Genomic DNA, 13,025 nt, shown 5'->3' with positions numbered 1-13,025 from the left:
ACTGAGGGATCTGGATGCAGAGATCCATGGCTAGGCCCCGGGTGGATCTCTGGGAGTCCAATTAGCGAGAATGAGGAGGGTTTATATGAGCGAGAATTGTTGAGACCAAGGTTGGATAAAACACAGGGACAAATAGCCAAACGAATGGAAACACATGAACTATGAACCAATGGCTGAGGGGTCCCCAACTGGATCACCTCTGAATGGATGAGACAGTTGATTGGCTTGATCTGTTTGGGAGGCATCCAGGCAGTGGGACCGGGTCCTGTGCTCATTGCATGAATAGACTGTTTGAAACCTGGGGCCTATGCAGGATGGCTTGGCTCGGCCTGGGAGGAGGGGACTGGACCTACCTGGACTGAGTCTACCAGGTTGATCTCAGTCCTCGGGGAAGGCTTTGCCCTGGAGGAGGTGGGAATTGGGGGTGGGCTGGGGAGAAGGTGAGGGGGGCTGGAGGGGGGAGAACAAGGGAATCCGTGGCTGATATGTAGAACTGAATTGTATTGCAAAATAAAAATAAAAAAATAAAAATAAAAAATAAAGACAAAAAAAAAGAAAAAAAAAGAAATAACTCATAGGAAAAAAAATCTTCTTTGAGAGAAACAAACTGAGGAAATAGAAAAGAACACACTGTCTGTGTTCTTTCCCCTATATTTGAGGTTTTTATCTGTAGTCAAGCCAGACCTGCATAAGGTGACCTACACGGACTGCCCTTGAGAATTCACTTCTGAGGCGAACCTCCTTTCCCCCCAGCTCTTCCAGGCATTGGCAGGGACTTTTTCTCTCTGCTGGTGACACACAATTACCAAACTTTCCTCTTTACATTGACTTCTGGAAATCTTAAATTTGATTTTACTCTCCACCACATCGATGTCCACCAGGACCACAAAATACAGCGCACCTCCGGGAGTTCCAGGGTGGGAGTTGCAGCCGTTTAGATGGGAAAATTCATCACTGTAAATATGAGGTCTCCTTTTAAATCTGAGTCCATGTCTACTCGAAGATACCCCTGGACCCGCTCCCTAGCCCTGCTCTGTTTAGAAGCCAATGATTTTTGGAAGAGGGATGTCTTTTACATCTTGGAAATGATGGCTGCATATTCTTCCAAGATGTTGGAAGATGGCAAAGGTCACTTTCTCTGGCAAAGTAAATGTCTGAAGGGTCTTTGCGTAGACTTAGCTTAAAGGACTTTCTCTGTTCAGTTAACTGCACCTTAAGATGAAAACAAACACACTTAGGAGGTCATCATTATGTTTCCCTGATGCCAAATTTGAGTGACAGCATCCCCATGACTTGCCCTAGAGGCTGAGAAGTTGCGCACAGAAGTCCCACCCTGCCTAGCCCACAGATGCATGACTGAGCCTGTGCCAGATCAGATATTTCCTGAGAGATGTTCTGCAAATTTCCTGGGAAGGTTTACTCATTGACTTCAAAGACTTCAGTAATCTGAATCTTCTACCAAAGAAGGTCTAGTTTGCCGCGGTGCATGCACAAGAGTCTCCCGTTCAGAAGGTGGTTGTGTGCGCGCGCAGAGCCGGAAAGAGGATTCCTGTCTGTTTTCGTGCACTCTGAGCTTACACTTGGTCTTCCGGTCTCGGTAGCAGTCTACACCTTTGCCTTTCTTCTTCCACTCATAAGCACCCCGTCTTCCCTCCTGAGCCCTTTTCTATGGGCCTCAAGTCAGCGGCACTGAGTTAGGGATTGGCCTTGGCGTCCTTCTAGGTGCCAAGGTTGGCTGTTCAACAGGTCGTAAGTGGAAATAGGAGTTAGCTTCACCACCTCTGGGGTGTGTCCAGCACTTTTAAGAAGCTGAGCGCTTTCCTGATGCTTCTGTTAATTTTACCCCGAGAATCAAGTGTCCTGGGACAAACTTTGTTAAAGGGTTATGAAGGCTTTTCCTTCTGAGTTGCGACCAGTGCTCACTCTCTCAGTACAGTTCCTCCTTGCTTAAGCTCGACCGTCTTTCATGAGTTGTTGGCATGGTTTGATAGATTTGGCTTATTTACTCACCAATCATCTTTGCTTCTCTCTTGGTCATTAGTCTCCTACCCACTTGCTCTGCAGCCTGAGTCTTTTACATGAGCAGTGCGCACCGCACCCACCCTTCAAAAGAGGAATTGCGGCTGGAGGAAGGGAGACCTTTGAGACATAACTTAAAGGTTTCTGAAGAATCAATTCCTTTTTGCCTTAAATTTTTTTTTTTTTTTTTTTTTTTTTTTTTTTTTTTTTGGTTTTCCGAGAAGGGTTTCTCTGTGTAGTTTTGGTGCCTGTCCTGGATCTCACACTGTAGACCTGGCTGGCCTCGAACTCACAGAGATCCGCCTGGCTCTGCCTCCCGAGTGCTGGGATTAAAGGAATGCGCCACCACCGCCTGGCGCCTTAAATTTTTTTTTTTAATTTCTACTATTTTTTGATTCTGTGTATACGTCAGGGTGGTGCATGCCCACAATCTGAATAGGGCATTGGGTCCCCTGGAGCTGAAATGACAGGCAGTTGTGAGTCCCCTGATGTGGGTTCTGGGAGTCAACCTCAGGTCCTCTGTGGTCCACACTCATGACCCCTGGCCATCTCTGCGGCACCTTGGCTGTTTTTGTTTTATTGTTTTGAGACATCATCCTTCTTTTTAGTGAGTTGTGATCCCAGAAGAGTTAGGCTGAGAAGCTAGCCTGGCCCTCAGTCATTCAACTTGCTCCTAGCCTAAGCAAGTGAAGTGTGTCTGGGACGTGTGGTCTGGGTCTCGAAGTAGAAAGGTGTAATAGCAATCGATACCAAGCAAGTGAGAAAGGGCCAACATAAGTTCAGTCATAAAAATGGTTCTTTCCAGCATCTCTAATCCAGGGAGATGTCAATGACCCCAGATCATCCGTCAGTCCCTCCACCTCTGTCCCCACCTCCTCTCCCCTTCTCTCCTTTCCTTTCTCCTCATCCCTCAGAAGCATAACTAATCCCACATGTCCTATTCCTCTCTAGTCATGATTCTCCTCCTCTGTTGTCTGTCTTGGTGAATGTTACCATCCTGTCCATGTGTCTTCTCTCTCTTCCCTTCCTTGCCTTATTGCTTAGCTGTTGATTTCATCAGCTTCGTGTCCTGTTTAACTCTGCCACCCATGCACTTGTGTCGTCCATCTCACCCCTAGGCTAGAGACCATCATTCCCTTCCCTTACTCCCTAACAGCGTGCAGTCCTGTGCTCCCCCCTTACTCATTCTTCAGGACTCACTTTCCTGGGGGGATTCAGTTCGTTCCTGGAGCACAATTAGGGGACTTGTCCATGCTTCTGCAACATCCTTTATCTACACAGAATGTTATTTTTGTCACTATAAACAGTAACTTCTTTCTTAGCTTTACTCTTACGTCTTCCTTGTAAAACACAGGCCTACTACATGATCAATAAATGGATTTTGAGACTGAGTGTTCCTATGTAGCCCAGGATGGCCTCAAATTTGTGATCCTCCTTCCTCAGCCTCCCTAGTGCTGGACTCAATAAATGTTCAAATAAATGAACTACATGCTCACTCTTTGCAAAAGAAAATTAGAAATTTGAGCTTGTAACTTGGACGAGATAACAGGCTAGGAAATATTTTCTTTGTATAGATTTTTGAAGGTACCATTAACATTTTCATCTTTCTTAATTACTTCCCAGTTTATAGCACTGGCATATAGAATTGATGATCTCTTATAATTGCAAAGTGATTTCTGCTTGTCATTCTGTACTCTGCACTGTTTTGAAAGGTAACATGTGTTTTGAGTTCCCATGGTGCTCTTGTGATTTTCACAGGGCTAGGATCAAAGCCGACTTTGTCAGGTCTGGGTATCAGAGGAGAGTCAGACCTTTCAGGAATCAGTCAGCTTGCTGGATTCTGCAGGTGAGAGCAGTTCCTCCTGGCTATGCCAGTAAGGGTTGCAGGAGGCTCAGAGGAAATGGAAACAAGTGATTGAAGAACCGGAAGGAGCAGCAGCTGTACACGCAAGGATTGCCAGAGACTGAGCGTTAAACCAGTATCACACAGACCACATGAGATGCTTTGCCAGAGGAACTCACATCTGCACCTTCTAAGCTGCGCATTTTAATGCTAGCTTGTGCAAATGATGGAGAAAATAAAGAAAGAGTTAGGTTCATGCTAGATAGCTCAAGCTAGCCTCAACCTAATCGCTCCTCCTGTCTCAGTCTCCATAGTGTTGGGATTATACACACGTGCCACCATATTCAGCTGATCTTTAAAAGCCTCAGGAGGGGGCTGGAGAGATGGCGCAGGGGTTAAGAGCACTGGCTGCTCTTCCAGAGGTCCTGAGTTCAATTCCTAGCACCCACATGATGGCTCACAACCATCTATGAGATCTGGAGCCTTCTTCTGGTGTACAGGCATACTATATACGTGGTAAATAAATTTTTAAATTTAAAAAAAAAAATAAAAGCCTCAGGAGACAAGGATGCTTGCCTGGTCTTCCTATCCCGTTCTTACAAGAGCCGATTCTGAGGATCAGGGATTTACAATATGTCTGAACGGCTTGTCTATTTATTAGATGCCATGTCCAGATGTGTATTTGTATTGATTTATCCCCAAGATATATTTCAGGAGGATTTAAAAGAACAGTACAGCTATATTCTGGTCAAGTAATCAGGCAGAATGAAAGCCAGAAATCCGGTCACAGAAGAGAAACTAATGTCCTGCTTGAAGAGAGTGGTATCATTAAGCATGAAGCTGGCCCTGAGCTTTACAAAAACCTTGATCAAGTAGGATTTATAATCTTGAATCCTTATGAAGTAGTTCCATAGTCTTGTAGAGTTTTTTTTTTTTTTTTTTTTTTTTTTGGTTTTTCGAGACAGGGTTTCTCTGTGTAGCTTTGCGCCTTTTCCTGGAACTCACTTGGTAGCCCAGGCTGGCCTGGAACTCACAGAGATCTGCCTGGCTCTGCCTCCCGAGTGCTGGGATTAAAGGAATGCGCCACCACCGCCCGGCCTTGTAGAGATTTTTAAAAAGAGTCTTTGTTAAATAGGAGAGAATTGTGTTTTGCCTATGGACTCAGGAGGATTTTCCATAAATTTAATTAATTAAGGATTAAGAAATTAATCAAAGAAACAGTAAGCAAAATAATAAACTACTTAGATGTGTAGTATTCTTATCAAGATTTTGTCTTTTTGATATAAGGTGTTTTGGAAGCACAGGATTAGAATTTCTTGATCTTGCCTATATTATACTTTATTTCTTTCAATTCTTTATTGTCATAATCAGAACCCAAATATAGGAATATTGTTTTTCACATTATTTCTTAGGGCTTCCACTGATTGTGTCTTTATTTATTGGTCTAAATGCTTTCCTCAGTAGCTTTTGCTATAAAATGAAGATTATCAGATACTATAAATAAACCCTGAAACTGTCATCATCAGGTTGCTGAAATCAGCTACATTTTCAGTGATCGTTATTGGGCATTCTTCACTCGCTTGCTTGTGCCTCCTCTCATCCTCTTTCCCTGAGTTCACAGCCCAGCCCACTTCCTGCTTCCTCTGGTGTCTGTGTGCAGACAAAACGTGATCAGCCAGTTTCCCTCCCCTGCTGCTGAGCTGTCCCCACCACTGTGGACTCTAACTTTCTGGAACTACAGGCCAAAATGAACTTCCTTAAGTTGCTTCTGGTTATGATGTTTTGTCATAGTTAGCATCAGAGAACTAACTACTACTGGGTTTCATATTAGTGGCAAAATTATTGAGATCTTACGATTTATTCTTAGATAATCTGCCACAGATTCTCACTGAAGTGTTCGAAAGTTATATATATATTTTTCTGTAATACAACAGAGAAATGGAAATAACCTTAGCTCATAAGGGGATATTTTTAGATCGATACTTTGAGCTACCAGAATATATGATACTCATATATTCATATCATATATGATATGAATTCACTAAAGAAAGAAGTAAAAACAAAAAGTCCCATTTGCAACAACCCCCCAAAAACCCACAAAAAACAAACAAAATCCTAGGCATGAAACTTAACTGAATATGGTAAAGACGTCTACAGTGAAAACTATAAAGCACTTAAGGAAGAAACTAAAGAAATAGAATATGAAAATACTGTCCATTGTTTATGGTTCAGCCAAATTAATACTGTGAAAACAGCCATATCATCAAAATGATCTTTAGATCCAATACAATCCCCATCAGATCCCAGTGTCATTCTCCACAGACATAGAAAAGCAACCCTAAAATGCCTGTGGACGTAACAGAAATCCAGAGTAGCCAAAGTAAGCAAAAGAACAAGACCAGAGCTATGACAACACCTGGCTTCAATTATACTGTATAGTGTGTAGCGACAAAATAAGCGTGGTATTAGAACAAAACTAGATGTGCATATTGAAGTGCTAGAAGGCTCAAATCCGTCCACACACTTATAGTCATCTAATTTTTGACAAAGTTTCAAAAACACATTTTGGAGAAAACACATACTCTTTAACAAGTGGTGACAGGAAAATTGGGTATCTACACATAGACAAACAGAACTAGATCTGTATCTCTCACCTTGTATAATACTATATTAAGACTGGCTCAACAAGCTTCATGTAAGATCTGAAACTTTGAAACTACTAGATGAGGCCTGATGTGGTGATGTACACCTTGAATCCCAACACTTGGGAGGAAGAAGTAGGCAGATCTCTGTGAGTTTTGTCCAACCTTGTCTACATAGTGAGTTTCAGGATGGCCAAGGCTATACAGAGAGATCCTGTTCCCCCAAAACAACCAACTAACCAACCAACCAAACAACAACTACAACAACAACAACAACAACAAACTACTAGATGAAAAGCACAGGGGAAATACTAAAAGATCTAGGCGTAGGTAATGACTTTATGAATAGGATTCTGATAGTTCAGGAAATAATAGCAAGAACTGACAAATTAGATTTCATTAAATTGGAAGGTTTCTGAACAGCAGATAGAGGGAGACAATCAGTGGATGGCACACACAGCTTACAGAATGGGGGAAATCCTCTCCAGCTATCCATCTGACAGATACTAATATTCAAAATATTTTTAAAAATAAAAAAGAAACACCTCAAAACAAATAATTTAATCAGAAGATAATTCTCAATGGAAAAATTACAAATGATTTTTTATTTTTCCTAGATGATAAAATTTAATTATTTTTTTTATTATATTTTAATTATATTTTTCACAGATGACAAATCTATGAAAAAAAAAGAGCCAACATCATTTGTGGTGATGATGCATGAAAGAAGAAAGACTAATTCAATGTCATTTATCCGGGAGTGGGCCTGATTTATTCAGAAGAGTTTTTGTCTCTCCAGATGTCAAATCTAAATATAACCTAAGAGTCCTGAACAAAGGCAGTCTTCTCTATATATTGAACAGCACAGCAAATATGGAAACAGAAAGGAATGAGAGACTTTTGTCTTAATCTTTTACAGGAGGCTCACAAAGAAGAAAACTGCTTTTCTGGTCCTATTGATTCAGAACAGCACACAAAGATAACATCAAATATTAATCTACCCACTGGTTACTTCAAACACGTTTGGAGGGGCCTCTGTTTTCTATGCCTTGCTGCTTCCAGTGAATGGTCTCAGATCTGGTCACTATACCTCATGCACACATAACACTGTTCTGAGTCAGGCCATGAAAGACTCAGAGAGGTGAAATGTGGAACATGGTACATGGAGGGATCCAAGGAACAGTAAGACTGATCACTATGTTTTCCTTGAAAAATCAGTCAATTCTGAACAGTTGAATATACGGTATGTAAACAGAGTGAATTCGTAGTTATAAATGATCTCAGAGCACATTACCAACTTGATGTCAAGTTGGGTGAAAGTTTGATTTGTAAAGGCAAACTTTAAACCGCATTTCTCAGAAAAACCACCCCCACGTGTCTTATTTACAATTCTATTGCTGTGAAGAGACACCATGACCAAAGCAACTCTTAGAAAGCATTTAACTGGGACTTTGTTCACAGTTTCAGAGGGTTATTCTGTTATCGTCAGGGCAGAACGCATGGCAGCAGGCAGGCTGAGAGGTTACATCTTGATGCACAGGCAGGCAGGTAGGCAGACAGAGAGACACTGGGCCTGGTATGAGCTTTTGAAACTTCAAAGCCCTCCCCAATTGTACACCTCTCCAACAAGGCCACACCCACTCCAATAAGGCCACACCCACTCCAAACAACACCACACCTCCTCCAACAAGGCCACACCCCCTCCAACAAGGTGGTACCCCTAATCTTCCCAAACAGTCCCCCGATTTGGGACTTAGCATTCAAATACATGAGCCCATTGGGGCCATTCTCATTCAAACCACCATACCACAATTCTCCCCTCTTTTCTTTCATCGAAAGAAGGAACATACCACTCGAGGTGGTCCCAGTGGGCGGGCTGAAGAGGTAACAACTGTCCGAGGAGGCAAAGAAGAGTGTTGGACTGAAGTTCTGGAGGTTATTGTCAGGTTATTCTCTTCTGGAGCCAGGTTTATTTTAGGGAACAGCTTTATCAGTCACTTTGAGATCCAGGAGGAAGAAAACAGGCGAAGCCTTGGCTCCGATCAGCGGAAGAGTGTCCACCCATGGCTGGACCTTTGAGGAAGTTGATACAAAGCAATCGGTTTTGGTAAAAACATTTCTTATGATGTTTTTCCACAGGTGTTTGTGAGGGAAACAGAGGAATAATATTACAGATTTGAAGTATAAGTTGCTTTATCAGCTTGTTGCTATGCAGTTATCCCTTGATTCTTAGCATTCAAAGCAAATCAAACCTACATTGAGATTCTATCTCATGGGTTCAGAATGAGCATCACCAAGAAACTAAAAACAGCAAATGTTGGCAAGGATGTGTGTGTCTGGAGGTTTGGGGGGAACAGTTTCTGCAGTGATGATGAGAATGTAAATTTGTCTGGTACTGTGGAGATCAGTAGAGAGGTTCTTCCAAAAATTAAAAATAGAACTACCGCCGGGCGGTGGTGGCACACGCCTTTAATCCCAGCACTCGGGAGGCAGAGCCAGGCGGATCTCTGTGAGTTCGAGGCCAGCCTGGGCTACCAAGTGAGTTCCAGGAAAGGCGCAAAGCTACACAGAGAAACCCTGTCTCGAAAAAACCAAAAAAAAAAAAAAAAAAAAAAAAAAGAAAATAGAACTACCATATAATCCAATGTGAGTATATATCCCCTCCAAAAAAAAAAAAAAAAAACCCATTCAATTTACTATAGGGATACCTGCATACTCATGTTATTGATGCAGTATAGACAACAGCCAAGATATAGAATCATCCTGGGTGCTCACTAATGGATGAGGGAAGAAAATGTGGAAATTATTTGTAGGAAAATGGATGAAACTGGGAATCACCGTGTTAAGTGAAACAAGCCAGCCTCAGAAAGACAAATATGACTCCCTTTTCTCATTTGTAATACATAAGGGGGAAGTGGGGGAGGAAACAAGGTAACAGAATAATACAGGGGCTGAATATGATCAAAATACATTATATTCTGTGTGGGAATGTCATGATGAAACCCCTCCCTTAGCCTTCTTTAATAGGCTGAAGAAATACATGATGAGGTAGTGGGAGCTAGAGCTATGCGTGGAGGAGCATTCCTGTAATCCTAGCACTTGGGAAGCCAAGTCAGGGGGATTGTGGTGAGTGCGAACCCACCTTGGGCAACCAGTGAGACCTAGTTTCAAAAATTGTTTTGGGGTGGGGTAACAACTTAGTTTGCAAAGTGGTTGTTTTACAAGCATGAAGAGCTGAGTCTATCCCCCAGAACCCACACTGTAAAAGCCAAGCATGGTAGCATGTCTTTGTAATCCCAGTCCCGGAGCGGTGGAGACAAGTGGGTCCCTGGGGCTCACAGGCCAGCCACCCTAGCCCCCATGGCAAGTCTCAGGCCCATGAGAGATCTTGTTTCAAAAACAAGAGTAAGGGGGCTTGGGGGATAGTTCAGCTGGTAAAGTGCTTGCTTTTTGAGTGAAATCTCTCAGAACCCACATTAAAAAAATAATAATAAAACAAACAAACAAAAAAGGTGTGGTAGCATGCACTTGTAATCCCAGCACTAGGGAGATGGAGACAGGTAGATCCCTGGGGCTCACTGGGCAGCCCCTTAATTTTAATCAGTGAGCTCTAGGCCAATGATAGAGCCTATCCCAAAAAACAAGGTAAGAGGTGCCTCGAGGAATGACACCCACGGTTGACCTGCACACACACACACACACACACACACACACTGTTGTGTGACAGACTTCCTAGAGAGATGTGAACAAAGGTCTGTTCACCCCAGGAGGAAGCTGGATGCCCCAATCTGGTGCTAGAATGGGATTCCTGGAGAGCTGCCCACCTCTACACTGGAATCCTGAAGAAGCTGACATTAACACCTGTTGTAACAAGAGAGCGTGAGAGTGAAGGAGGAGGCAGCAGAAAGCACAGCTTCCTTCTTTCATGTCCTTTTCTGTGGGCTGCCACCAGAAGGTGTGGCCCAGATTTAGGGTGGGTCTTCTGACCTCAAATAAGCTAAAAAAAAAATCTAAGAAAACAGGCCCAGCAGCTCAGGTTTTAGTTGATTCCAAATGTAACCAGTTCACAACCAAGATTAGCCACAGCAGCTGGCCTTGAATTTGTCATTCTTCTGCTTTAGCTCCTGAGTGCTGGGATTGCATACACACGCCCCAATAGCCATGTCTTTTAAATAATATATGTAGCATAAATAAATATATTTTAACATGTATAACACAAAAGCTGCCACTTTAGCCGTAGTGAGAAGGCCATTCTCATTGTTTCTATCACTGCTGTCCACTTCCAAAACCTTTCCCACCATCCCTGTCTTAGTTAGGGTTTCTATTGCTGTGAAGAGTCACCATGACCATGGCAACTCTTATAAAGGAAAACATTTAATTGGGGCTGGCTTGCAGTTCAGAGGTTTAGTCCACTATCGTCATGGCAGGAAAGCATGACATAGCAGAGACAGACATGGTGCTGGAGAAGGAGCCGAGAATTCTTCATCTAGATTGGCAGGCAGCAGGAAGAGAGAGTGAGCCAGCTGGGCCTGGCTTTAGCTTCGGAAACCTCTAAGCTCACCCTTCACCCGCCCTACTCTCCACCCTTCTCACCCCCTCACACCTACTCCGACAAGGCCACACCTCCTAATAGTGCCACTCCCTATGAGCCTCTGGGGGCCACATTCAAACCACCCCAATCTCTAACACAAATTTCCACCCAGTAGGCTAACGACCCCTCATTCCTGCCTAATTCCAACCCATAGAACCCAAATCTTCTGTCTCATTATGTTTACCAATTGTAGACATTTCCTATACAAGGAATCATAGCATATGTGACCTTTTGTCATTGGTTTATTTTGCTTAGCATGATATTGTTTAGTCTATATGATTGTATATTTATCAGAATCCCATTCTGTTTTTTATTACTGATCAAGGTTAAATTGAAGATATACCACAGTTATTTCCATCTTTTGGCTATTGTGATTTATGTTGTTTATGACAACTAACTATAAGTATTTGATGATCTGTTTTCCATTCTTTGGGGCCTAATTACAGGAGTGGAATTGCTGGGTTACACGGTAATTCTATGTTTAACTCTTCCTACCCCACAACTGTGCATTGAACCCAGGACCTTGTACCCAGGCTAGGCAAGCTCCTCATTCCTAAACTAAATGCCTGACCCCATGTTAAACCTTTTGAGGACCCATGAAACTGTTTCCCATAGTGGCTCTACTATTTCATATTCCAAGAAACAATAAACAAATAAACGCCCCAACTTTTCCACATCCCCAAAAACTTACTTCCTTTTTCTTCTTTTAACAGTGAGTGTTTGCCTACATGTATGTGTGTGTATTACATACATGCCTGCTGTCTGTAGAGGCCAGAAGAGGATATCAGATCCCAGTGGAACTGGAGTTGCAGATAATCCTGAGCAAACACGTGAGTGCTGGAACCAAGCGTCAGTCCTCTCCAAGAGCAGCAAGTACTCTACTGCTGAGTCATCTTTCCAGCTCCTTCGTTTTTCTTTTTTAGACAGAAAGCTAATCCTCAGATGAGTCACAAAGGACTAAGAAGTAAGGAACAGTCTCTATCTGAGGTATTACATATTTTCCTGCGTTTGTATGATCTGATGCTTAATCGCAGACTCAAGCGTCTACAGCTGCTGGGGCTTTACTTTATCAAGTGGTATACTACAATTGAGTAATGATAAGGTACTTTATCACAGGGACTGTTTACAATGGTTTGAGGAGAATAGAAGAACCAGGGGTTCACTGAGCGGTGGTGGTGCACACCTTTAATTCTAGTACTTGGGAGGCAGAGGCAGGCGGATCTCTGTGAGTTCGATGTTAGCCTGGGCTAGAGAGTGAGTTCCAGGACAGGCTCCAAAGCTACACAGAGAAACCCTGTCTCAAGAAAAGAAAAAAAAAAAAGATTCAGGGGATCACAGTGACCCAAGACAAGGCAAGGTTCCTTCATCCAGACCTGACGGGGATTGAATAGGGTAACTTCACAGGCCTTATGGCCATCTGTCAAGGGACCATGATAGCCCCATGGCACCTTGGCAGGTGGGGAAATTGAGAACATGCATCTCACCTTTTGCTTCCATGCTGCTTCTGGGGCTCCTAGTTAACCAAATCCAAACAAACCATTCAGACCATTAAACTAAAAACCAAACAAACATAAAATGTATCCTCCCCATAACACTAAACAATACTTCCTGCTGACATCTTTTGATTCTTATCCTTTGTGGGTTTTTTTTTCTTTTCAAACTTCCATGGTAGTTTCAGATTTTATTTTTTGCGTATCACATTGCCAACTATTAAAAATTCTTTCATAGTCTAGCAGCTTGTATTTAAAATTGCTCACTCAGTGTTTGTCAATTTTCCATTTAATTTCTGGGTTGGGTTGGCAGTAGTCACAGGTAGACCAGGTTTAGGAATTGGAAAACAGAAAACACGTGACTCACAATGTAGAATTTTCCCAGCAGAGGGGCAGCCCATCAAATCAAAGACCAAGAAATTGCCCCAAAGTAATTTTAA

The 13,025-nt window shown here is 42.6% G+C and overlaps 1 protein-coding gene across 1 annotated transcript in view; it reads left to right on the top strand.

The window, feature by feature from the left end:
• The window catches only part of Rcl1 (RNA terminal phosphate cyclase like 1), a 134,347-nt gene extending 122,368 nt beyond the window's left edge, over window positions 1–11,979 (top strand). Inside the window, exon 10 of the mRNA XM_052761677.1 lies at window positions 11,809–11,979. The gene's annotated coding sequence lies outside the window, so the exon portion shown is untranslated. The remainder of the gene's footprint in view (window positions 1–11,808) is intronic.
• Window positions 11,980–13,025: the final 1,046 nt, after the last annotated feature.

The sequence above is a fragment of the Peromyscus californicus genome, unplaced genomic scaffold (genome assembly GCF_007827085.1).
Source record: "Peromyscus californicus insignis strain IS unplaced genomic scaffold, ASM782708v3 Scaffold_4__1_contigs__length_199733344, whole genome shotgun sequence".
Classification (NCBI taxonomy): Eukaryota; Metazoa; Chordata; class Mammalia; order Rodentia; family Cricetidae; genus Peromyscus; species Peromyscus californicus.
This window is presented reverse-complemented; position numbering and strand designations above follow the sequence as displayed.